At 41.5% G+C, this 24,478-nt stretch overlaps 1 protein-coding gene across 4 annotated transcripts in view; it reads right to left on the bottom strand.

Annotated features, from left to right (window-relative positions):
- The window catches only part of LOC124040327 (zinc finger matrin-type protein 4-like), a 184,047-nt gene extending 163,509 nt beyond the window's left edge, over window positions 1-20,538 (bottom strand). For 3 of the 4 annotated variants that reach the window (XM_046357426.1, XM_046357429.1, XM_046357428.1), the window contains exon 1: window positions 19,282-19,775. The gene's annotated coding sequence lies outside the window, so the exon portion shown is untranslated. Of the gene's footprint in view, window positions 1-19,281; window positions 19,776-20,048 lie in introns of those variants that run through there. The other variant, XM_046357427.1, reaches the window with a different exon arrangement.
- Window positions 20,539-24,478: the final 3,940 nt, after the last annotated feature.

Raw genomic sequence — 24,478 nt, 5'->3', positions numbered from 1 at the left:
TGGAGAAAAGAGTTAGGTAGCTAGTGAGAGAGAAACATGAGAGAGAAAGAGTTAGGTAGCTAGTGAGAGAGAAACATGGAGAGAAAGAGTTAGGTAGCTAGTGAGAGAGAAACATGGAGAGAAAGAGTTAGGTAGCTAGTGAGAGAGAAACATGTAGAGAAAGAGTTAGGTAGCTAGTGAGAGAGAAACATGTAGAGAAAGAGTTAGGTAGCTAGTGAGAGAGAAACATGGAGAGAAAGAGTTAGGTAGCTAGTGAGAGAGAAACATGGAGAGAAAGAGTTAGGTAGCTAGTGAGAGAGAAACATGGAGAGAAAGAGTTAGGTAGCTAGTGAGAGAGAAACATGTAGAGAAAGAGTTAGGTAGCTAGTGAGAGAGAAACATGGAGAGAAAGAGTTAGGTAGCTAGTGAGAGAGAAACATGGAGAGAAAGAGTTAGGTAGCTAGTGAGAGAGAAACATGTAGAGAAAGAGTTAGGTAGCTAGTGAGAGAGAAACATGGAGAGAAAGAGTTAGGTAGCTAGTGAGAGAGAAACATGGAGAGAAAGAGTTAGGTAGCTAGTGAGAGAGAAACATGGAGAGAAAGAGTTAGGTAGCTAGTGAGAGAGAAACATGGAGAGAAAGAGTTAGGTAGCTAGTGAGAGAGAAACATGGAGAGAAAGAGTTAGGTAGCTAGTGAGAGAGAAACATGGAGAGAAAGAGTTAGGTAGCTAGTGAGAGAGAGAAACATGGAGAGAAAGAGTTAGGTAGCTAGTGAGAGAGAAACATGGAGAGAAAGAGTTAGGTAGCTAGTGAGAGAGAAACATGGAGAGAAAGAGTTAGGTAGCTAGTGAGAGAGAAACATGGAACATGGTAGAGAAAGAGAAACATGGAGAGAAAGAGTAGCTAGTGAGAGAGAAACATGGAGAGAAAGAGTTAGGTAGCTAGTGAGAGAGAAACATGGAGAGAAAGAGTTAGGTAGCTAGTGAGAGAGAAACATGGAGAGAAAGAGTTAGGTAGCTAGTGAGAGAGAAAACATGGAGAGAAAGAGTTAGGTAGCTAGTGAGAGAGAAACATGGAGAGAAAGAGTTAGGTAGCTAGTGAGAGAGAAACATGGAGAGAAAGAGTTAGGTAGCTAGTGAGAGAGAAACATGGAGAGAAAGAGTTAGGTAGCTAGTGAGAGAGAAACATGGAGAGAAAGAGTTGGGTAGCTAGTGAGAGAGAGAAACATGGAGAGAAAGAGTTAGGTAGCTAGTGAGAGAGAAACATGGAGAGAAAGAGTTAGGTAGCTAGTGAGAGAGAAACATGGAGAGAAAGAGTTAGGTAGCTAGTGAGAGAGAAACATGGAGAGAAAGAGTTAGGTAGCTAGTGAGAGAAACATGGAGAGAAAGAGTTAGGTAGCTAGTGAGAGAGAAACATGGAGAGAAAGAGTTAGGTAGCTAGTGAGAGAGAAACATGGAGAGAAAGAGTTAGGTAGCTAGTGAGAGAGAAACATGGAGAGAAAGAGTTAGGTAGCTAGTGAGAGAGAGAAACATGGAGAGAAAGAGTTAGGTAGCTAGTGAGAGAGAGAAACATGGAGAGAAAGAGTTAGGTAGCTAGTGAGAGAGAAACATGGAGAGAAAGAGTTAGGTAGCTAGTGAGAGAGAAACATGTAGAGAAAGAGTTAGGTAGCTAGTGAGAGAGAAACATGGAGAGAAAGAGTTAGGTAGCTAGTGAGAGAGAAACATGGAGAGAAAGAGTTAGGTAGCTAGTGAGAGAGAAACATGGAGAGAAAGAGTTAGGTAGCTAGTGAGAGAGAAACATGGAGAGAAAGAGTTAGGTAGCTAGTGAGAGAGAAACATGTAGAGAAAGAGTTAGGTAGCTAGTGAGAGAGAAACATGGAGAGAAAGAGTTAGGTAGCTAGTGAGAGAGAAACATGTAGAGAAAGAGTTAGGTAGCTAGTGAGAGAGAAACATGTAGAGAAAGAGTTAGGTAGCTAGTGAGAGAGAAACATGGAGAGAAAGAGTTAGGTAGCTAGTGAGAGAGAAACATGGAGAGAAAGAGTTAGGTAGCTAGTGAGAGAGAAACATGGAGAGAAAGAGTTAGGTAGCTAGTGAGAGAGAAACATGGAGAGAAAGAGTTAGGTAGCTAGTGAGAGAGAAACATGGAGAGAAAGAGTTAGGTAGCTAGTGAGAGAGAGAAACATGGAGAGAAAGAGTTAGGTAGCTAGTGAGAGAGAAACATGGAGAGAAAGAGTTAGGTAGCTAGTGAGAGAGAAACATGGAGAGAAAGAGTTAGGTAGCTAGTGAGAGAGAAACATGGAGAGAAAGAGTTAGGTAGCTAGTGAGAGAGAAAACATGGAGAGAAAGAGTTAGGTAGCTAGTGAGAGAGAGAAACATGGAGAGAAAGAGTTAGGTAGCTAGTGAGAGAGAGAAACATGGAGAGAAAGAGTTAGGTAGCTAGTGAGAGAGAAACATGGAGAGAAAGAGTTAGGTAGCTAGTGAGAGAGAAACATGTAGAGAAAGAGTTAGGTAGCTAGTGAGAGAGAAACATGTAGAGAAAGAGTTAGGTAGCTAGTGAGAGAGAAACATGGAGAGAAAGAGTTAGGTAGCTAGTGAGAGAGAAACATGTAGAGAAAGAGTTAGGTAGCTAGTGAGAGAGAAACATGGAGAGAAAGAGTTAGGTAGCTAGTGAGAGAGAAACATGGAGAGAAAGAGTTAGGTAGCTAGTGAGAGAGAAACATGTAGAGAAAGAGTTAGGTAGCTAGTGAGAGAGAAACAAAACACTAGCAGGAATGTCAGATGACACCATACAATCACAAATTCTTTAAATAAGTCAAACAACAAAAATGAGCTAAATGCAGAGCCTTCGGAAAGTAATACGACCCTTTGACTTTTTCCACACTTTGTTACGTTACAGTCTTATTCAAAAATGGATTGAATTGTTTTATTTCCCTCATCAATACATTCACAATTCCCCGAACTGACAAAGCAAAAACAGGTTGTTGGTTTTTTTTCTTCACATTTACATTTACTTAGTTGAGGCACCTTTGGCAGCAGCCTTGAATCTTCTTGGGTATGATGCTACAAGCTTTGCACACCTGTACTTGGGGAGTTTCTCCTATTCTTCTCTGCAGATCCTCTCAAGCTCTGTCAGGTTGGATGGGGAGCGTCGCTGCACAGCTAATTTCCGGTCTCTCCAGTGATGTTCGATCAGATTCAAGTCTGGGCTCTGGCTGGGCCACTCATGGACATTCAGAGACTTGTCCCAAAGCCACACTTGTGTTGTCTTGGCTGTCTGCTTAGGGTCATTGTCATGTTGGAAGGTGAACCTTCGCAACAGTCTGAGATCCTGAGTGCTCTGGAGCAGGTTTTCATCAAGAATCTCTCTGTACTCCATTCATCTTTCCCTCGATCCTGACTAGTCTCCCGGTCCCTGCCACTGAAAAACATCCTCACAGCAGAATGCTGCCACTACAATGCTTCACCGTAAGGATGATGCCAGGTTTTTGGTGTTCATCTAAAATACAGTAAGAAAAGAGTGTGCCTTCCCAAATCATGTTCAATCAATTTCATTTACCACAGGTGGAATCCAATCAAATTGCAGAAACATCTCAAGGATGATCAATGGAAACAGGATGCACCTGAACTCAATTTTGTGTCTCACAGCCAAGGGTCTGAATACTTATGTAAATAAGGTATTTCCGTTGTATTATTTTTTTTAATTAGCAAAAAATTCTAAAAACCTGTTTTTGTTTGTGTCATTTTGGGGTTCTGTGTGTACATTGATGACAACATTTTTTCCCATCCATTTTAGACTACGGCTGTAATGTAACAAAATGTGCAAAAAGTCAAGGAGTCTGAATAATTTCCGAAGGCACTGTGCATGCTAATTGTCGCACCATCAGCAAAGATTGCTCAATGAATTGGTTAAATAACAACTAAAAGAGAAGTGGAAGAGGAGAAGTCCGCCTGGGGCCTTGGGCATCTGGAAACTGAATGGACTATAATAGTATTCTGTTTCAAGACCACATCAACAGATAACTCCTGACTAAACCGTCACACACACTCGCATGCAGGCAGACGCATGCACACACACACACCGGATGTCCCTTTTGTTCTCTCTGATAAATGGGAAAAGTTTGGGTCTTTTTTTCACAACATTTAAATATTAATAGATATGAAATATTTCATATTAATAACAGTAAGTGGCTACTCAGGGTAGAAGAAGCAGTGTTTCTTTAGAGAGTGTTGAGATACGCTGCTTCATTCCTCTGCGGAGGTTCACATAATCAGTATCTGTACCGCACAAAACAACTTTCACCTTAAATGGTGTGAAATACTGTACTGGCCATATCATTGCAAACAGTGGTTCCCAAACGTGTTCACTTGTGAACCTGAAAAATGGAAAGTAAAAGTTTGCAGACACAATGATGTAGGACATGGGGTGCTTATCTAGGTGAGGTAATACTCTGAATTGAAAAAGTACTGCACGTTAAAAAGTGGACTGCACAAATTCTTTGAAAGACGAAGAACTCAGTATAGCCTCCAATACAAAACAATGTCCCTAGCAACATTCAGAGCCTTAGCTGTAAGAGGGAGAGAGAGAGAGAGAGAGAGAGAGATAGAGAGAGAAAGAGAAAGAGAAAGAGAAAGAGAAAGAGAAAGAGAAAGAGAAAGAGAAAGAGAAAGAGAAAGAGAAAGAGAAAGAGAGAGAGAGAGAGAGAGAGAGAGAGAGAGAGAGAGAGAGAGAGAGAGAGAGAGAGAGAGAGAGAGAGAGAGAGAGAGAGAGAGAGAGAGAGAGAGAGAGAGCATGTGAGTGAGAGAGCATGTGAGTGAGAGAGATAGAGAGAGATAAAGAGAGAGACAAAGAGAGAGACAAAGAGAGAGCATGTGAGAGAGAGAGCATGTGAGAGAGAGCATGTGAGAGAGAGAGAGAGAGAGAGAGAGAGAGAGAGAGAGAGAGAGAGAGAGAGAGAGAGAGAGAGAGAGAGAGAGAGAGAGAGAGAGAGAGAGAAAACAGCAGGTGGTAGTGAAGCCTGGAGGTTTTCTATCAAAGTCCTCTCTCCTTCTTTTCTCTCTTTAAACATCCCTCCATCCTCTCCTCTGCCTCCCCTCTTCACTCCATCACTGTTGAAGAGTGTGTGTATGTGTGTATGTGTGTGTGTCCTCGCATTTGTGCATGCTTTTATACGAGTGCAATGGGACTAAGAGGCCTTTCTGATGGTAGGAGTAATGAGAGAAATAAACCACATTTATAATGCCTTAAAGGGGCAATCTGCAGTTGCTACATCCATTTTTGTATGATACAGTCCCTACAGAAATTATTCATACCCCTTGACTCATTTCACATTTTGCTGTGAAATACCCCATAATGCACCGTTTCCCAAACTCGGTCCTAGGGACGCCAAGGGGAGCATATTTAGTTTTTTGCCCTAGCACTACGCATCTGATTCAAATTATCAAAGCTTGATCATTAGTTGATTATTTGAATCAGCTGTGTAGTGCTAAAAAACGTTTGTTTACTGGCCCAATGCTCTAGCCGCTAGGGTACCTGCCACCGAGCAAAGACTTTCGCATTCTTGTTATGAAGCCATTCCAGCATTGCTTAGGCTGTATGCTTGGGGTCCTTGTTCTGTTGGAATATACAGTACCAATCAAACGTTTGGAAACACCTACATTGTAGAATAATAGTGAAGACATCAAAACTATGAAATAACACATATGGAATCATGTAGTAACCAAAAAAGTGTTAAACACTGTGTACGGGCTATTTGACCAAGAAGGAGAGTGATGGAATACTGCTAAGCTCCACAATCACCTGAACTCAACCTAAATGAGATGGTTTGGGATGAGTTGGACTGCAGAGTGAAGGAAAAGCAACCAACAAGTGCTCAACATATGTGAGAACTCCTTCAAGATTGTTGGAAAAGCATTCCTCATGAAGCTGGTTGAGAGAATGCCAAGAGTGTGCAAAGCTGTCATCAAAAAATATATCTAAAATATATTTAGATTTGTTCAGGATAGGGGGCAGTATTTCCCCTTTGGATGAATTGCGTGCCCATAGTGACCTGCATCAAAAATCTGTCCTAAATTGCTAATATATGCATATTATTATTATTATTGGATAGAAAACACTCTGAAGCTTCTAAAACCGTTTGAATTATGTCTGTGAGTATAACAGAACTCACAGGGCAGGCAATCTTCCAAACTAGTTTTGGAATCCTGAAAGTTGGGGCAACTTTGACGTCATTGCCCCCTCCCTTCCCAACAAGTTATGGATCTGGAAACACTTCCTATGTCTTCCACTAGATGTCCTCATTCAGTAGAAAGTGCAATGGAGCATTTGCTGTGAACTTTGACCTAATGGGAAGGAATTTACTACAGTGTCGCAAAAGATTAATGTGCTTGAAAGCGCATATGCGTTTGGCGTGCTTCCTCTGTTCCAATCAGCCCGAGATGAACTAGGATTGTCCGGTTGGAATGCCATTTGTTTTGTACGTTTATAACATCCTGAAGATTGATTCTGCACTTAGTTTGACCAGTTTCGTCGACCTCAAATATGTAATTTGGAAGTTTTGATGCAAAATTATCCTGGACCAGAAGTCATTTTTTGGGCATTTGAGCTGAAAGTGGTAGCAAATGCTGCTACATGGACACTAGAATTGAACATTATGAAACAAAACGATTTATTGTTGAACTAGGACTCCTTCCACTACTTTCTGATCGAAGACCATCAAAGGTAAGGGAATATTTATGTTGTAATTTTGTATTTCTGTTGACTCCAACATAGCGGAGAAATATTGTTACGTCTGAGCGCCATCTCAGATTATTGCAATGTTAGGCTTTTTCCGTAACGTAAAAAAAAATGTGACACAGCGATTGCATTAAGAACCAGTGTATCTTTTTAATTATATGTAGAACATGTATCTTTAGTCAAAGTTTATGATGAGTATTTCTGTTATCTGGCTTTCTATAATTTCTCCGGACATTTTGGAGAATTCTCTGAACATGGCGTCAATGTAAACCGAGATTTATGGATATAAAATGCATATTATCGAACAAAACATAAATGTACTGTGTAACATGTCATATGACTGTCATCTGATTAAGATTTTCAAGAGGTTAGTGAATTATTTATTTTTTAATCTGCTTTTGTGATTGTATCTTTTTTTATACAAAATGGCTGCGTTTTTTCTTTGTTTTGGTGGTGGTCTAACATAAATATATGCTGTGTTTTCGCCGTAAAACATTTAAAAAATCTGACATGCTGGGTAGATGAACAAGGTGTTTATCTTTCATTTGAGGTATTGGACTTGTTAATGTGTGGAGGTTAAATATTTCTAAGAATATTTTTGCATTCCCTGCGCCACCGTTTCAGCTGAACGGGGGGGGTTCCCTGAGGGGGACGCCTCGCCGCAACAGGTTTTAACGCTTTTTTGGTTACTACATGATTCCATATGTGTTATTTCATAGTTTTGATGTCTTCACTATTATTCTACAATGTATAAAACAGTCCAAATAAAGAAAAACCCTTGAATGAAATGGTGTGTCCAAACCTTTGACTGGAACTGTAAATCTTTGCACCAGTCTAAGGTCGCTTGCACTCTAAAGCAGCTTCTCATCAAGGATTTGCCTGTATTTCAAATCAAATCAAATGGTATGTCACATGCACCGAATACAACAGTGAAATGCTTCCTGACAAGCCCTAACCAACAATGCAGTTAAAAAAACAAAAAATACATTTTAAAAATTGTGAGGCTATATACAGGGTGTAAAAATGGAGCTGTGAGTCTGGAAGAGGGTGCAGGTGAAACATTAAATAAAACAACAAAACCAGGAACGGGACAATTCCATGTGGCTACAAGCCGGTAAACAGAAACAATATCAACTGGACATATCGCTTTGCATTCAGACCAAATAGTTACATTTGTATCTCATGTCAGAGTGATCATTGGGTTCCTGATCACCTCCCTGACCAAGGTTGCTCAGTTTGGCCAGATCCAGGCAGAGTCTGGGTAGATACATATTTTTGGAGACCATTGTGCTCGTGTAAACTTTCAAAACTCTAGAAATAGTGTTATACCCTTCTAAAGATATATGCCTCATCACAATTCTATCTAGGAGATCTACAGACGGTTCTTTAGACCTCATGGTATGGTTTCTGCTCGGACTTGCACTGTCAACTGAGAGACCTTATGGTATGGTTTCTGCTCGGACTTGCACTGTCAACTGAGGGACCTTATGGTATGGTTTCTGCTCTGACTTGCACTGTCAACTGAGGGACCTTATGGTATGGTTTCTGCTCTGACTTGCACTGTCAACTGAGGGACCTTATGGGCGGCAGGTAGCTTAGAGTGTTGAGCCAGTAATCGAATGATCGCTGGTTCGAATACCTGAGCCGACGAGGTAAAATATTTATTGATGTGGCCTTGAGCAAGGCACCTAACCCTACTTTGCACCAGAGGCACTGTACTACTCTGGCTGACCCTGTAAAACAACACATTTCACTGCACATGTCTGGTGTATGTGACAATCAAGACAATAAATATAGACAGCTGTGTTTCTTTCTAAATCATGTCCAAACAATTGAATTGGTCACAAGTGGACTCCAATCAAGTTGTAGTGACGGAGGAAGGAAGGAAGGAAACTGGTTGCACATGAGCTCAATTTAGAGTGTCATAGAAAAGAGGTGTAAAAACTTCTGTAAATTAGATATTCATTCAATAAATGTACAAACATTTCTAAAAACCTGTTTTCACTCTACCATTATGGTGTATTGTGCGTAGATGGGTGAGAACAACTATATTTAATCCATTTTGAATTCAGGAAAAATGTGGAATAAGTCAAGGGGTATGAATACTTTCTGAAGGCACTGTATATACCCATTGACGATTCTTGAAGAATATATCTTATATTTAAAATGCCTCGTGGGCCTCCCGGGTGGACACTCTAAATTGAGCTCATGTGCATCCAGTTTCCTTTGATCACCCTTGAGATATGTCACTACAACTTGTGCCATCAGAGACTCTGGGTTGGCGCCCAGGCTCTGTCGTAACCGGCCGCGACCGGGAGGTCCGTGGGGCGACGCACAATTGGTCTAGCGCCGTCCGGTTTAGGGAGGGCCTGGCCGGTAGGGATGTCCTTGTCTCATCGCACACCAGCGACTCCCGTGGCGGGCCAGACGCAGTGCGCATGACTTTCAACCTTCGTCTCTCCCGAGCCCGTACGGGAGTTATAGCGATGAGACAAGATAGTAGCTACTAAAACAATTGGATACCATGAAATTGGGGAGAAAAAGGGGTAAAAAAAAATATTTAATTAAATAAAATGCCTCGTAAGCTTAGCTCAATGGTCGTACCCCATCAGAACCCAAAATATTAGCTTGTTTTACTCCAATGTTTGTAAACATTGTAAATGTAAACAGACACTGCATGTAGCCTGAAGAAACGCTTAAACTATCATTTTGATATCTTGGATGGTCCTTGCATCCATAGCTCTGCCCAGTGTTTTACCAAAAGAGAGGTGGGGTGTCACTTTGTTAATGTTTCAACTGCGGAATAACCCTTTAAAGAAATCCATTACTAATTGTATGTTATGAATATGGTTACTTTTAAAAACAACAAAGTTGTTTTGCTTATCACCATTTAATGACTGTTTTTTGTCATTGTTAACTTGGACCTATTTGAAAAAGTTTCAAAACATGACTGAAAGAAATCTTTGGATACATTTCTATAAAACCGTCCGACAAGTCAACAGAAAGAGAGGTGGCAAAACAACAACAACGGTGATGTCACTTCCTCTCAGATCTAGTTACTGTTACACTTACGCCCTGGTTACAATACGCACATTATTCACACACGTGCACAGACTACACTCATACATGTGGACACACACGTCAAGATCACACTGTGTCTCACACTGTGCAAGTAATGAGAATAAAACTCCTTGTTAGCCTTGTGGTTCAGTGTGAGAGCTGCTGGGGTAAAAATAGTTACATCACTGAGAGATAGAGTAATGATGGTCATACACACACACACACACACACACACACACACACACAGCATTTAGCGCTCTGCTTCTGTGTGTGTGTGTGTGTGTGTGTGTGTGTGTGTGTGTGTGTGTGTGTGTGTGTGTGTGTGTGTGTGTGTGTGTGTGTGTGTGTGTGTGTGTGTGTGTGTGTGTGCGTGCATGCATGCGTGGATGAGTGTTGTTTTAGTGACAGAGAGATGTAGCACCTTGCTCCCCATTAGCCAGAAAGAAGCAATTAATGTAGATACACAGAGATAAAGGTCACATACACATACACACACACACACAAACACACACAAACACACTGCATAAAAGGTCACCCCACGCTGTGTGTGATAGATAGTCAGACAGAAGATGCTGCTTGTTGCCATGGAGCAGTCTTAGACAAATGAGAGTGCTGCAGACACATGAACAGTAGGTGGGACACCAGTTAGAGTAATGAGAGCAACAGTATGATAATGACAGCAGACACTTTTCAAGAACAAGATTACTGGCCGGTCTGACTGTGTGTGTTAGTGTCTCAGTGTGTGTGTGGTGTATGTTTTACGGTTATGGCCTGTTATTTTATTTTCATGACGGTCTTCATCCATAATCACAGATTACACGATTACACAGTAATTGTGCCAGCCCTGTGTGTGTGTGTGTGTGTGTGTGGCAGACACTTTTCAAATACAAGATCCCTACCCTGATTATACATCTAGGCCACGGTAATTATGCCAGTCGGGTAATCAGATTCTCTCCACAGTCCCTCGCAATCTAGCACCTCCGGTGTGTGTGTGTGTGTGTATGTGTGTGTGTGTGTGTGTGATAATGTATCCTTGGCCCTCTGTGGTTCATCAGTGGAGAGCAGGGATGGCTGTGTGACCCCTCTACTGTCCATCACACCTGACTTACAGCACAGAGGGAGGGAGATAAGGGGGAGGGAGAGACTGATACATAATGTGCCCGTGGAGAACATGTAATCATGCACAAACCAAGGCCTTTCCTAGACTTGTCTGAGCATTTGAAAGGATAAAATGCATTGATATAATTGGCTTTGGATGAAGAAAGTGGAAGAACAGAGTAAAATTGCGTATGTCTACCCTCTATTGCACTCGTTATCATGCCTGACCAGGTAGAAAATATGCAACTATAGAAAACGGAGGACTCCCCAAGAAGTTTAAAAGGGCAAAAAGGCATATTGACAGAGGTAGAAAAGTAAAGGCACTGGATGATAGACGTGAGGGCATGCTTTACAGTTAACCCCTATCATATTTAATCCCTAACAAGACCCCTATTATACTGTATTCTAGTATTTTCTGTTCTGTTCTTGTTACGCGGGGCGGAGCAGGGGAACTCAAATGCAGAATCATATGAGGATACAAGGACAGGTAACCAATATTTTTATTGAAAAGCAGGAGAGGAGATAGGGTGCAGTCCAAGGGAATATTGGGTGGGTAGTAGGGAATCTGGACTGAGGCTGAGTGCAAGGAGATTAGGAACCGGGTAAGCAGGTCTGGAGCGGAATCCAATGAAGCAGTAGAGCGAAGATCCAGGGCAGAGAAGCAGGACTGAGGAGACGAGGGACTGGAGACAGGTACCAGAGTCAAAGCAAACGGGACTGCAGCGGAGGGGAAAAGCAGCGTGAGGCTAGGGAAAACAGGCACAACAGGGTAACAAAATCTATGCAGGAACAAACAGCTAGAAATGCAGACTAACTGAGTAGAGGCTACAATCTGGCAGAGTGGAAGTGGCAGGGCTGAGTATTTGTACGGTTCTTGATTATGGAACAGGTTGCAGCTGGTAGGAATCTGTTCTGCTTCCAGCACACCTGGTCTCCACTCACACAATCACATACACATAGAGATAAAGGGATAGAGAGAGAGAGCACTGGGGGAGTGGTGGCAGGTTAGGGAGGTCCAGGATGAAAAGTAGAGGGTGTGGCAGGAGCAGATGTAACATTTATGTTCTGTTCTGTTCTATATACTGTTCTATTCTGTTGCTGTCCTCTCCCCCCTAATTGACTAAGGTGAATTTATCAAATGGGGGTATCAGGGCTGTGAAATACATTCTAACCCTTTTGTTGACAAATAAATAGACTACAAACAATATATACAGTCAGTTTCACCTGTTGGTCAATAGTAGTCAATCGTGTACATCCAGGAGTACGCTCCAGGATAAGACTGCCTTAGGTGCCGATCTAGGATCAGTTTCCCCTCCCCAATCCTAACCTTAACCCTTAAACTGGAAAATTCTAACTTCACCAAACACACTCACAGGGCTGGCTCTATACCTCCACAGGCTGCTTGACCTAACACATGTTTGGGTTAATTAAAACCTCTCTAGGATATGTGGGGCGCTAGCGGGGATAGGGGGCAGCATTTTCACTTTGGATGAATAACTTGCCCAGAGTGAACTGCCTCCTACTCTGTCCCAGATGCTAATATAATATTATTGGTATTGGATAGAAAACACTCTGGAGTTTCTAAAACTGTTTGAATGATGTCTGTGAGTATTTCAGAACTCATATGGCAGTCGAAAACCTGAGAACAATCTAACCAGGAAGTGGAATATCTGAGGTTTGTAGTTTTTCAAAGCTTGGCCTACCGAATACACAGTGTCTATGGAGTCAAGTTGCACTTCCTACGGCGTCCACTAGATGTCAACCGTCTTTAGAAACTGGTTTGAGGATTCTACTATAAAGGAGGGGCTCATGAGACCTGTTTGAGTCAGTGGTCTGGCAGAGTGTCTCAGGCTCGTGATGCGCGCTCCCGACAGAGTTAGCACTTGTTCCAGTGCTTTGCTTCAGTCATAGGAATTCTCAGGTTGGAACCTTATTGATGATTTATGCTAAAAACATCCTAAAGATTGATTCCATACATCGTTTGACTTGTTTCTACAACCTGTAACAGAACTTTGAGTTTTTGGCTGGACGAAGTGCTCGCGCCTCATGAAGATGGATTACTGGACTGAACACGCTAACAACAAGGGGCTATTTGGACATAAATGATGGACTTTATGGAACTTATCAGTCATTTATTGTCGAACTGGGATTCCTGGGAGTGCCTTCTGATGAAGATCATCAAAGGTAAGTGAATATTTAGTGTTATTTCTAACTTCTGTTGACTCCAAAATGGTGGATATTTCTCTGGCTGTTTTGGGCTCAGAGCGCTGTTCTCAGATTATGCTTTTTCCGTAAAGTTTTTTGGAAATCTGACACAGCGGTTGCATTAAGGAGAAGTATATCTTTAAGTATGTGAATAACAGTTGTATCTTTTATCAATGTTTATTATGAGTATTTCTGCAAAATCACCGGATGCTTTGGAATCAAAACATTACTGCACGTAACGCGCCAATGTAAACTGAGATTTTTGGATATAAATATGCACATTATCGAACAAAACATACATGTATTGTGTAACATGATATCCTATGAGTGTCATCTGATGAAGATCATCAAAGGTTAGTGATTAATTTTATCTATATTTCTACTTTTGTGACTCCTATCTTTGGCTGTAAAAATGGCTGTGTTTTTTTGACTTGGCTATGACCTAACATAATCATATGTTGTGCTTTCTCTGTAAAGCATTTTTTAAATCGGACATGGTGGGTAGATTAACAAGATGTTTATCCTTCATTTGCTGTATTGGACTTGTTAATGTGTGAAAGTTACATATTTCAAAAAAATATATTTTGGAATTTCGCGCACTGCCTTTTCAGCGGAATAATGTCGAGGTGTTCCGCTAGAAAGATTAACTTCTTGTGAATCCAACCACGGTGTCAGATTTCAAAAATGCTTTACGCGAAAGCATACCGTACGATTATTTGAGAACATACCCCAGCAGACAAATCATTACAAACAGTAACCAGCCAAGTAGAAGAGTTACACAAGTCAGAAATAGAAATAAAATTATTCACTTACCTTTGATGATCTTCATATGATTGCACTCAGAAGACATTCATTTATTTAAAAAATGTTCCTTTTGTTCGATAAAGTCTCTCTTTATATGCGAAAACCTCAGTTTTGGTCACGTGTTTTCTTCTGTAATCCACAGGCTCAAACGCAGTCAGAACAGGCAGACAAAAAAATCCAAAGTGTATCCGTAAAGTTCATAGAAACATGTTAAACGATGTTTATATTCAAACCTCAGGTTGTTTTTAGCCTAAATAATCTATCATATTTCAACCCGGACAATAACGTCTTCAATATAAAAGGTAAACAAGAAAGGTTCTCTCTCGGTCACGCTCATGAAAAAGCTCTATGACACGGCAGGGTCCACTCATTCAGACTGCTCTTACTCCCTCATTTTTCAGAATACAAGCCTGAAACCATTTCTAAAGACTGTTGACATCTAGTGGAAGGCATAGGAACAGCAATTTGAGTCCTAAGTCAATGGACACTGTAATTGCATTGAATAGAAAACTACAACAACAAAAATAATCCAACTTCCTGAATGGATTTCTCTCAGGTTTTCACCTGCCAAATCAGTTCTGTTACACTCACAGACATTATTTTAACAGTTCTGGAAACTTTAGAGTGTTTTCTATCCGAATATACTAATTATATGCAAATCCTATCTTCTGGGCCTGAATAGAAGGCAGTTTAATTTGGGAACGCTTTTCATCCAACATTCCAAATGCTGCCCCCTACCCTAGAGAAGTTAAACACCTACATGTTTGTCATTTACCAGACACTTTTATCCAGAGCAATATACAGTTACTGCATTCGTTTTCAGATAGCTAGTTGGGACAACCACATATCACAGTCATAGTAAGTGCATCGTTCTTCAATAAAGTAGCTATCAGCACATTCAGAGCAAGTAAGGGGGGAAAAAGTCAAGTGGGAGTGTTGTTTACTCCCAAAACCTAGACTAAAGCTATGCTGCTCCACTGAAAGAGTTTTGTCTTGGCTTAATCTGTGTCTGGGAAACCGGCCTCGAAACTAGAAAAGTGCTCAGATTGTTTGCCACAAGAGTAAAAGGTCTGATGCTAAAGTACTGCATGAGAGCAGCTAGTCAGTAACACTAATGTGGACAACAAAGGAATCGGCGTCCCCAAGTTCAGCACCACAATAATAGCGACAGCCAAACTGCAGCCAGGATAATCCTAACCAGGAGGGCATAAGTCAATAAACACAGAAGTGACTGTTGGATCAATTACTTAGGTACCAGTTGGGCGAAAGCAGATTCAAATAGTTGTATTTAAAAAATAAATCACGAAAACAAAACATCACTTTTTTCTCTAATGCTGTTAAAGTGGCTGTCCTTGTGTGAAGCAGCATATCTGTTTGAGTATGTGTGTGTGTGCGTGCGTGTGTGTGTGTGCGTGTGTGTGTTCCTGCGTGCTTCCAAGCAACTGTGCGTGTGGGACTAGCACTTCAGGTCAAGAGAGCTGTGTACACACATTTCCATTAATTTTTGAGCCTAAGGATTTAGCCGGCAGGTGTATGCATCTCTGTATCTCTCCAGATAAAAAGTTGACTCTACAGCTGTTTCAGTAGCTGGCTTAGTGACAGATGCATCTCTCTCCCTCTGTGTGTGTAGTTGCATGCCTGCGTGGCTGTTTAAGTAAGTGTGTGAGAGCACTGCAGATGCTTAAGTTGGTATCAGACCAACTCGTGGGATCAAATGCAACACAAAAGAGAAACCTAACGCAAAAAAGCACATCATACCAGTTTTCATGATTTGTGGTGATCACATTGCGTTTTTACCTGATTGAGTAGAATGCTATTGGAAATTAATGTTGAAAGTTCCATTTATATTTCTGAAACATTAACTGATCATTATGCTGTTGCTGCCTTTCTAGGAGTTTTTCCTAGCCACCGTGCTTCTACTAGAGGTCGACCGATTAAGTTTTCATAACAATCGGAAATCGGTATTTTTGGGTGCCAATTTGCCGATTTAAAAAATAAATAAAAAAATATTTTTTTTAAATATGTTTTTTTAATACCTTTATTTAACTAGCAAGTCAGTTAAGAACACATTCTTATTTTCAATGATGGCCTAGGAACGGTGGGTTAACTGCCTTGTTCAGGGGCAGAACGACAGATTTTCACCTTGCCCGCTCGGGGGATTCAATCTTGCAACATTACAGTTAACTAGTCCAACGCAATAACGACCTGCCTCTCTCTCGTTGCATTCCACAAGAAGTCTGCCTGTTAGGTGAATGCATTAAGCCAAGGTAAGTTGCTAGCTAGCATTAAACCTATCTTATAAAAAATATCATAATCACTAGTTAACTACACATGGTTGATGAGGCTAAATTGATTTTATTGATGTATTATTTTAAGTTAAAATAAGTGTTAATTCAGTATTGTTGTAATTGTCATTATTACAATCTTTTTTTATTTAAATCGGCCGATTAATCGGTATCAGCTTTTTGGTCTTCCAATAATCGGTATCGCGTTGAAAAATCATATTCGGTCGACCTCTAGCTTCTACACCAGCACTTTGAGATATCAGCTGATGTAAGAAGGGCTATATAAATACATTTGATTTGATTTGATTTGCTTCATATTGTCAAGACCTTTTGATAAATTGCCCAAATCAATCATCAATATGCAGAAACAGTTTGTGATATATTGAAAACAGAAACACAAAATGTAGCCTGCTACCTACATATACATGTGCCACAACAGCTATCGGATTTGTAGTTGTATTGCAGGCTATTTTTGTTAAATGAGCACCTTATGCGGTCCCTTCGGTAAGTATTCAGACGCCTGGACTTTTTCAACATTACAGCCTTATTCTTAAATGGATTAGATAAAAACAATTCCTAATCTACATACAATACTCCATAATGACAAAATAAAAACAGGTTTTTATTATATTTTGCAAATGTATTGAAAATAAAAAATAGAAATACCTTATTTACATAAATATTCAGACCCTTTGCTATGAGACTCAAAATTGAGCTCAGGTGCATCCTGTTTCCATTGACCATCCTTGAGATGTTTCTACAACTTGATTGGAGTCCACCTGTGGTAAATTCAATTGATTGGACATTATTTGGAAAGACACACACCTGTCTATATAAGGCCCCACAGTTGACAGTGCATGTCAGAGCAAAAACCAAGCCATGAGGTCAGAGAAATTGTCCGTGGAATTAGAAACAGGGTTGTGTCGAGGCACAGATCTGGGTAAGAGTACAAAAAAATACTGCAGCATTGAAGGTCCCCAAGAACACAGTTGCCCGGCAAAACTGAGCAATAGGGGGAGAAGGGCCTTGGTCAGGGAAGTGACCACGAACCTGACAGAGCTCTAAAGTTCCTCTTTGGGGATGGGAGAACTTTCCAGAACGACAACCATATCTGCAGCACTCCACCAATCAGGCCTTTATGGTAGAGTGGCCAGACGGAAACCACTCTTCAGTAAAAGGCATATGACAGCCCGCTTGGAGATTGCCAAAAGGCACTTAAAGACTCTCAGACAATGAGAAACCAGATTATGTGGTCTGATAAAACAAAGATTGAACTCTTTGGCCTGAATGCTAAGCGTCACATCTGGAGGAAACTTGTCACCATCCCTACGGTGAAGCATGGTGTTGGGATCATGTTGGGATGTTTTTCAGCGGCAGGGACTGGGAGACTAGTCAGGATCGAGCGAAAGATTAATGGAGCAAAGTACAGAGAGATCCTTGATGAAAACCTGCTCCAGAGCGCTAAGGACCTCAGACTGGGGTGAAGGTTCACCTTCCAACAGGACAACGACCCTAAGCATACAGCCAAGACAACATAGGAGTGGCTTCGGGACAAGTCTCTGAATATCCTGGACTTGAACCCGATCGAACATATCTGGAGAGACCTGAAAATAGCTGTGAAGTGACTATCCCAATCCAACCTGACAGAGCTTGAGAGGATCTGCAGAGAAGAATGGGAGAAACTCCCCAAATACAGGTGTGCCAAGCTTGTAGCGTCATACCCAAGACTCGATTCTGTAACCACTGCCAAAGGTGCTTCAAATACTGAGTAAAGGGTCTAAATATTTTTGTAAATGTGATATTTCAGTTTTTATTTTGAATAAATTAGCAAAAATGTCAGAACCTGCTTTTGCTTTGCCATTATGGGGTATTGTGTGTAGATTGCTGAGGGGGAAAACTATTTAATATATTTTAGAGTAAGGCTGTAACCTAACAAAATGTGGGGGGGGGGAATCAAGAGGTCTGAATGCTTTCCAAAGGCACTGTAAACTGCATAAGCATATGCAATTAATCACTCATCTATTTGTGGTTAATCTAGTTTTGTGCCCTGTTGAAACGAACACAACTCAAAAACCACACTGAATCTGGACATCACCGGTTCGATTGCCGATTAAACTTAACTCCACGATTTACGATGGAGTTGAGCATAGTCGGCTTCTGATTAGAGGACAGCCTGCATGCAGAACAGCCACCAACATTTTGAAGTGTTGGATTTTGATTGGAGGTTGACAAAATGGAAAGGGAAAAGGTCAATGTAATATTGTTCTGAAATGTTCTGTTTTTTTGCAGTTCCACCTGCAACTGGAAACAGGGGTGTATAAGACACCGGGAAAAAGTATATATATCGACAACGAAAAAAGTATATCAACGGCTATCACGTGCTAGTTTGCCATTCCGATGGACGTTGAGATCAACTAATAGTGACTTTGCAGCTGCCCTTTCAATTTGCCCTCCCTACGAATAGGTGGGTAAACCCTATCGCACAGTAAAAAGATGGGTAGGCTTGGCTACATGAGTTTAGAAGTGCATCCCCTCTGTATCCATATATATATCACGGATTTCAACCACACTAAATCTGACACAAGATCACTGGGCAACTTCATTCCACCCAGAGAGCAACAGCTCAGCGTTAAGTCAAATTGGAGAGTCCATCATCACAATATCGGTTCTAGATCGGGTGCCAAACTTACTCACCATGTGAGATAGACCTATATAAAACCGCATCACTCATATCTCCAAACATAGGCCCGTGTTGTGATACATGTAATGAATCAAATCCTACTGGTGTCAGTGACATTGATTTCAACTGAAAATAGTCTGCTGCTCGTCAAACAGACACCTGCTGTATGACTAACGGACTGAGCCAAGACCGTCGCCACTGTCATAGCCTATGGTGATTTACGGTATTATCATGACCAACAAGCTCACCGATCCAACGTTGTACAAATTCAACAATTCCTAAACCGTAAGCCAATCCAACCAACCACTTACAAATAACTGTTAACATGATGCTAAAAAGTACGTAGCCCACTACCTCAGACCCATGGCTGTATATTCTAGTAGATACTATAGGCGAATTAATCAATTGGACTACCATCTGAAACTTTCACTCTCACTCACCTTCTTCCTCCGGTAACGTTAATTTGCCTCCTCGCACAATCGACAGCACCGGTCCCGGACGCTTATCATCCGCCGGGCAGTCTACTCAATTGTGTTCGCTAAATCATCCGTCCAACTTGAATAAACAGTCCTCCCGTTGTCCTGTCAATGTGCTCTCGCCGTTGCTGTGGGTAGCCTATATTTTCCCTGGTTCCATGCGCTCTGGCTGTCGTTCAGTTGTGCGGTTTGATGTTATTCTCCTTTCAAGCGTGCTCTTTCGCTCAGTAGGGAACAGGCAAAACGCTCTGTTGATATCATTCACCGGGTAACCGGAACAGCAGAGGGAATGGGAGCTCGAGCTAATAGGCTACAGTACAGTGCACCCACACGCGCAGGTATCATCTTACATAAAGTGCTACTGAGAGAGAGAGAGAGAGAGAGAGAGAGAGAGAGAGAGAGAGAGAGAGAGAGAGAGAGAGAGAGAGAGAGAAAAGAGAAAGAAAAAACTATGAACAGCAAACCCAAACCCTTACCCTTCTAAGAGGAACGCAGTGACAGCAAACCCAAACCCAAACCCTAAGAGGAACGCAGTGACAGCAAACCCAAACCCTTACCCTTCTAAGAGGAACGCAGTGACAGCAAACCCAAACCCAAACCCTTACCCTTCTAAGAGGAACGCAGTGACAGCAAACCCAAACCCTTACCCTTCTAAGAGGAACGCAGTGACAGCAAACCCAAACCCTTACCCTTCTAAGAGGAACGCAGTGACAGCAAACCCAAACCCTTACCCTTCTAAGAGGAACGCAGTGACAGCAACCTTCTGAGAGGAACCCAAACACTTCAAAACATAGACAATGAATGTAGAATAACACACGAACAAGAACACACTAGCAAGGACGGACACATAATCACACACACACTTGACAATGACAATGAACAGAGATGAGATAGAGGACAATTTATCAAATCACCAGCCAAGGCAGACTGGACGTCTGGAGCCAATACTGGTCTGGAGAAAGAGGGAGCAAAAAAGGGGGAGAGAGAGGGAAAAGTTATAGAGAGAGAGAGCGAGAGTTGGGGGAGGGAGAGAGAGAGGGGGAGAGGGAAGAAAAAAGGGTGCGAGAGAGAGAGGGGGAAAGGGATACAGAGGAGAGAGAGAGAGCTTGAGAGATGGAGAGAGAAAGTCGCGGTGCTACACTAAGTGTCATCCATGCAGAAAACAGACAAGCTTAAGGGGCTTGGCTGCTGTGTGTGTGTGTGTGTGTGTGTGTGTGTGTGTGTGTGTGTGTGTGTGTGTGTGTGTGTGTGTGTGTGTGTGTGTGTGTGTGTGTGTGTGTGTGTGTGTGTGTGTGTGTGTGTGTGTGTGTGTGTGTGTGTGTGGTTTAACTATCCTTGTGGGGACCAGAAGTCCTCACAAACATAGTATAACAAGGAAAAGTGGGGACATTTCACCAGTCCGCTCAAGGAAAAATACTATTTTAGGCTTAGATGTTAGGTTTAGGGAAAAGTTTAGAATTAGGGTTAGGGGTTAGGTTTAGGTACAGGAGTTAGGGGTTAGGGTTAAGTGGGGGTTGATACATTGATACATGCAGTAACACGAAAGCTGATACAACAGAGCACAGGTCCTCACAAGACCAACGGACATGGAACAATAATCAACAAGGACAATGGCAAACAGAGGCCACATATATACACATGCTAATCAGGGGGAATGGTGTGTGTAATGAGATTAGACAGTCCAGGGTTGGTGGTGATGATCCAGTTCAGTGATGCCTAGAAGGCCGGTGACGTAGACCTCCGGAGCTGGTGCACGGAATGAGTAGCAGTACCGGGGGAATCCGAGAGAGAGAGAGAGAGAGAGAGAGAGAGAGAGAGAGAGAGATTTAAGGAGATACTTAAATTAGCTGTTTCCTATCAGACACAGATCGATGTTCATTTCCAGAGCTTTACAATGTTTACAGGTCACAATCAATGCACTTATGTCTGGAAGGAGGCCAGGGGGAGGAGAGAGCGTGTTTCAGTGTGTAAGTGGGTCAGTGAGTGAACAGAGACCTTTTGAAGGATAAAATATCACTTGACCTTGTCTCTATATAGCTGACCTGAACAACATTGATCTGTTTTAGCGTGTTGTATAAACGTATCGCGGTTCTGAGATGAGAGACAGAGAGGCTGTGTCTTGCATACTACTTTTTAAGACGACATACAGTGACAAGTATTCAACCCTCTTGGCATTTTTCCTATTTTGTTGCCTTACAACCTGGAAATGAAATAGATTTTGTTTGTGAAACAAACAAGTAGTAAGAGAAAATAAACTGAACTTGAGCGTGCATAACTATTCACCCCCCAAAGAAAATACTTTGTAGAGTCACCTTTTGCTGCAATTACAGCTGCAAGTCTCTTGGGTACGTCTCTATAATACTCCAATCTCCGCTGTGGAGCTTGGCAGATCCTTCAGGGTTCTCTTTGGTCTCTCTGTTGCCTCTCTGATTAATGCCCTACTTGCCTGGGCCGTGAGTTTTTGTGGGCAGCTCTCTCTTGGCAGGTTTGTTGTGGTGCCACATGTTTTAATAATGGATTTAATGGTGCTCCGAGGGATGTTCAAAGTTCCTGATATTTTTTAATAATCCAACCCTGATCTGTACTTCTACCCAACTTTGTCCCTGACCTGTTTGCAGAGCTCCTTGCCGCTTGCTTGGTGGTGCCCCTTGCTTGGTGGTGTTGCAGACTCTGGGGCCTTTCAGAACAGGTGTAGATATAGTGAGATCATGTGACATATCCTGTGACACTTAGATTGCACACAGATGGACTTTATTTAAGTAATTATGTGACTTCTGAAGGTGATTGGTTGCACCAGATCTTATTCAGGGGCTTCATAGCAAAGGGGGTGAATATCTATGCACACACCACTTTTCAGTTTTACATTTTTTTTTTTCTTCATTTCACTTCACCAATTTTGACTATTTTGTGTATGTCCATTACATGAAATCCAAAAATAAAAATCTATTTAAATTACAGGTTGTAACGCAACAAAATAGGAAAAACGCCAAGGGGATGAATACTTTTGCAAGGCACTGTACTGTGTACTAATCGTGCAGCATACTATTTAGAACATACTATTAAGTAGAAATGTTGCGCACCTGCATAAGGTAAGTCTGAATACCAACTACTGAGAAGTGCATAGCAAAGGCATAGATTTACTGTCTGAATTGGACCCTTAAAGCTAAATTTAAAACATAATATGTTTGTATACCGAAAAAGCGTACTATTTATAACGCAAGGTCAGGTTCTCGGACACTACCAGAGAGAGGGGGAAAAAAAGAGAGAGAAAAGAGGGCGAGAGAGAGAAAGAAAAGAGGGTGAGAGAGTGAAAGACCAAGAGAGAGAGAGAGGGATGGGGTAGGGGGAGAGAGAGAGAGAGAGAGAGAGAGAGAGAGAGAGAGAGAGAGATGGGGTAGGGAGAGAGAGAGAGAGAGGAGAGAGAGAGAGAGAGAGAGAGAGAGAGAGGGGGGCAAGATGGGGTACTAAGAGAGACAGAGTGAGAGAGAGACAAACAGAGAGTAGCCAAGCATCATAGAGGGAGAGATCCTGCAATGGATTTATATCCAGTATCAAGTGCACCTTCTCACCAAAGGAGAGGTCTAATGTTAGGTCTGTGTTTGTGCGTGTGTGTGTTCGTCCATGTCCTGTTTGTTTTTATGAGCAGTGTTTATTGAGAACAGGTGAAGCTAATCCAGAGATACATATATGATTTCTTTAGCATCAGCACATATCTCTCTGTGTGTGTGTGTGTGTGTGTGTGTGTGTGTGTGTGTGTGTGTGTGTGTGTGTGTGTGTGTGTGTGTGTGTGTGTGTGTGTGTGTGTGTGTGTGTGTGTGTGTGTGTGTGTGTGTGTGTGTGTGTGTGTGTGTGTGGGGGGGGGGGCAGCAACTGTTGTAATTTACAGCTCTTCATTTATAGTGACCAGTTAACTCCGAGGGTGGAGAGAAGAGACTAAATCACACTTTCATGTGGCGCCATCATTTGGTGCATCTCAAATGGCAACCTATTCCCTATGTGGTGCATTACTTTTAACCAGAGACCTATGGGGAATAGGGAATAGGGTGTAGGGAATAAAGGGGTGCCATGCGAGATGCAACAAAAAGTGCCACTTACCAGACTGTTGATCAGAAATACAGAGGCTGTGGGAAGAGACCAGCACCATCTCAACTGTGACTATTTGTCTATGAAACCAGAGAGAGGAGGACAGCAGAAAGACCTCTGCGGACATGTTTACTTCATTTTAAAGGTGCTTTTAGTAACTTCCATTTTGTCTCCAGAATCTTGAGGCGTTAACACATTCAGCCAAGAGGCAGAAATAAAACTAAGAAACGTATCACATGGTTTCATTTAGAGGTGGACAGATTAGGATTTTTCAATACCGATAGCGATTATTGGAGGACCAAATAAAGCCGATACCGATTAATCGGCTGAGTGTGTGTGTATGTATATATATATATATAGTTGTAATAATGATAATTACAACAATACTGAATGAACACTTTTATTTTAACTTAATATAATACATAAATAAAATCAATTTAGCCTCAAATAAATGATGAAAAGTGTTCAATTTGGTTTAAATAATGCAAAAACAGTGTTGGAGAAGAAAGTATAAGTACAATATGAGCCATGTAAAAAAGATCAAGTTTAAGTTCCTTGCTCAGAACATATGAAAGCTGGTAGTTCCTTTAACATGAGTCTTCGATATTCCCAGTTAAGAAGTTTTAGGTTCTAGTCATTATTGGAATTATTTGACTATTTCTCTCTCTACCATTTGTATTTCATATACCTTTGATTATTGGATGTTCTTTATAGGCATAATCTCGGGAGTTGATAGGCTTGAAGTCATAAACAGCACAATGCGTGAAGCACAGCGAAGAGCTGCTGGCAAACGTAGGAAAGTGCTTTTTGAATGAATGCTTACGAGCCTGCTGCTGCCTACTACCGCTCAGTCAGACTGCTCTATCAATTATCAAATCATAGACTTAATTATAATATAATAAACACACAGAAATACGAGCCTTAGGTCATTAATATGGTAAAATCCAGAAACTATCATTTCGAAAACAAAATGTTTATTTTTTCTGTGAAATACAGAACCGTTCCGTATTTTATCGAACGGGCAGGAAACCATAAGTCTAAATATTGCTGTTACATTTCACAACATTCAAAGGTATGT

This window comes from Oncorhynchus gorbuscha, linkage group LG07 (assembly GCF_021184085.1).
Source record: "Oncorhynchus gorbuscha isolate QuinsamMale2020 ecotype Even-year linkage group LG07, OgorEven_v1.0, whole genome shotgun sequence".
In the NCBI taxonomy this organism is placed as follows: domain Eukaryota; kingdom Metazoa; phylum Chordata; class Actinopteri; order Salmoniformes; family Salmonidae; genus Oncorhynchus; species Oncorhynchus gorbuscha.
Note: the sequence above shows the minus strand (reverse complement) of the source record. Positions and strands in the feature narration are given on the sequence as shown.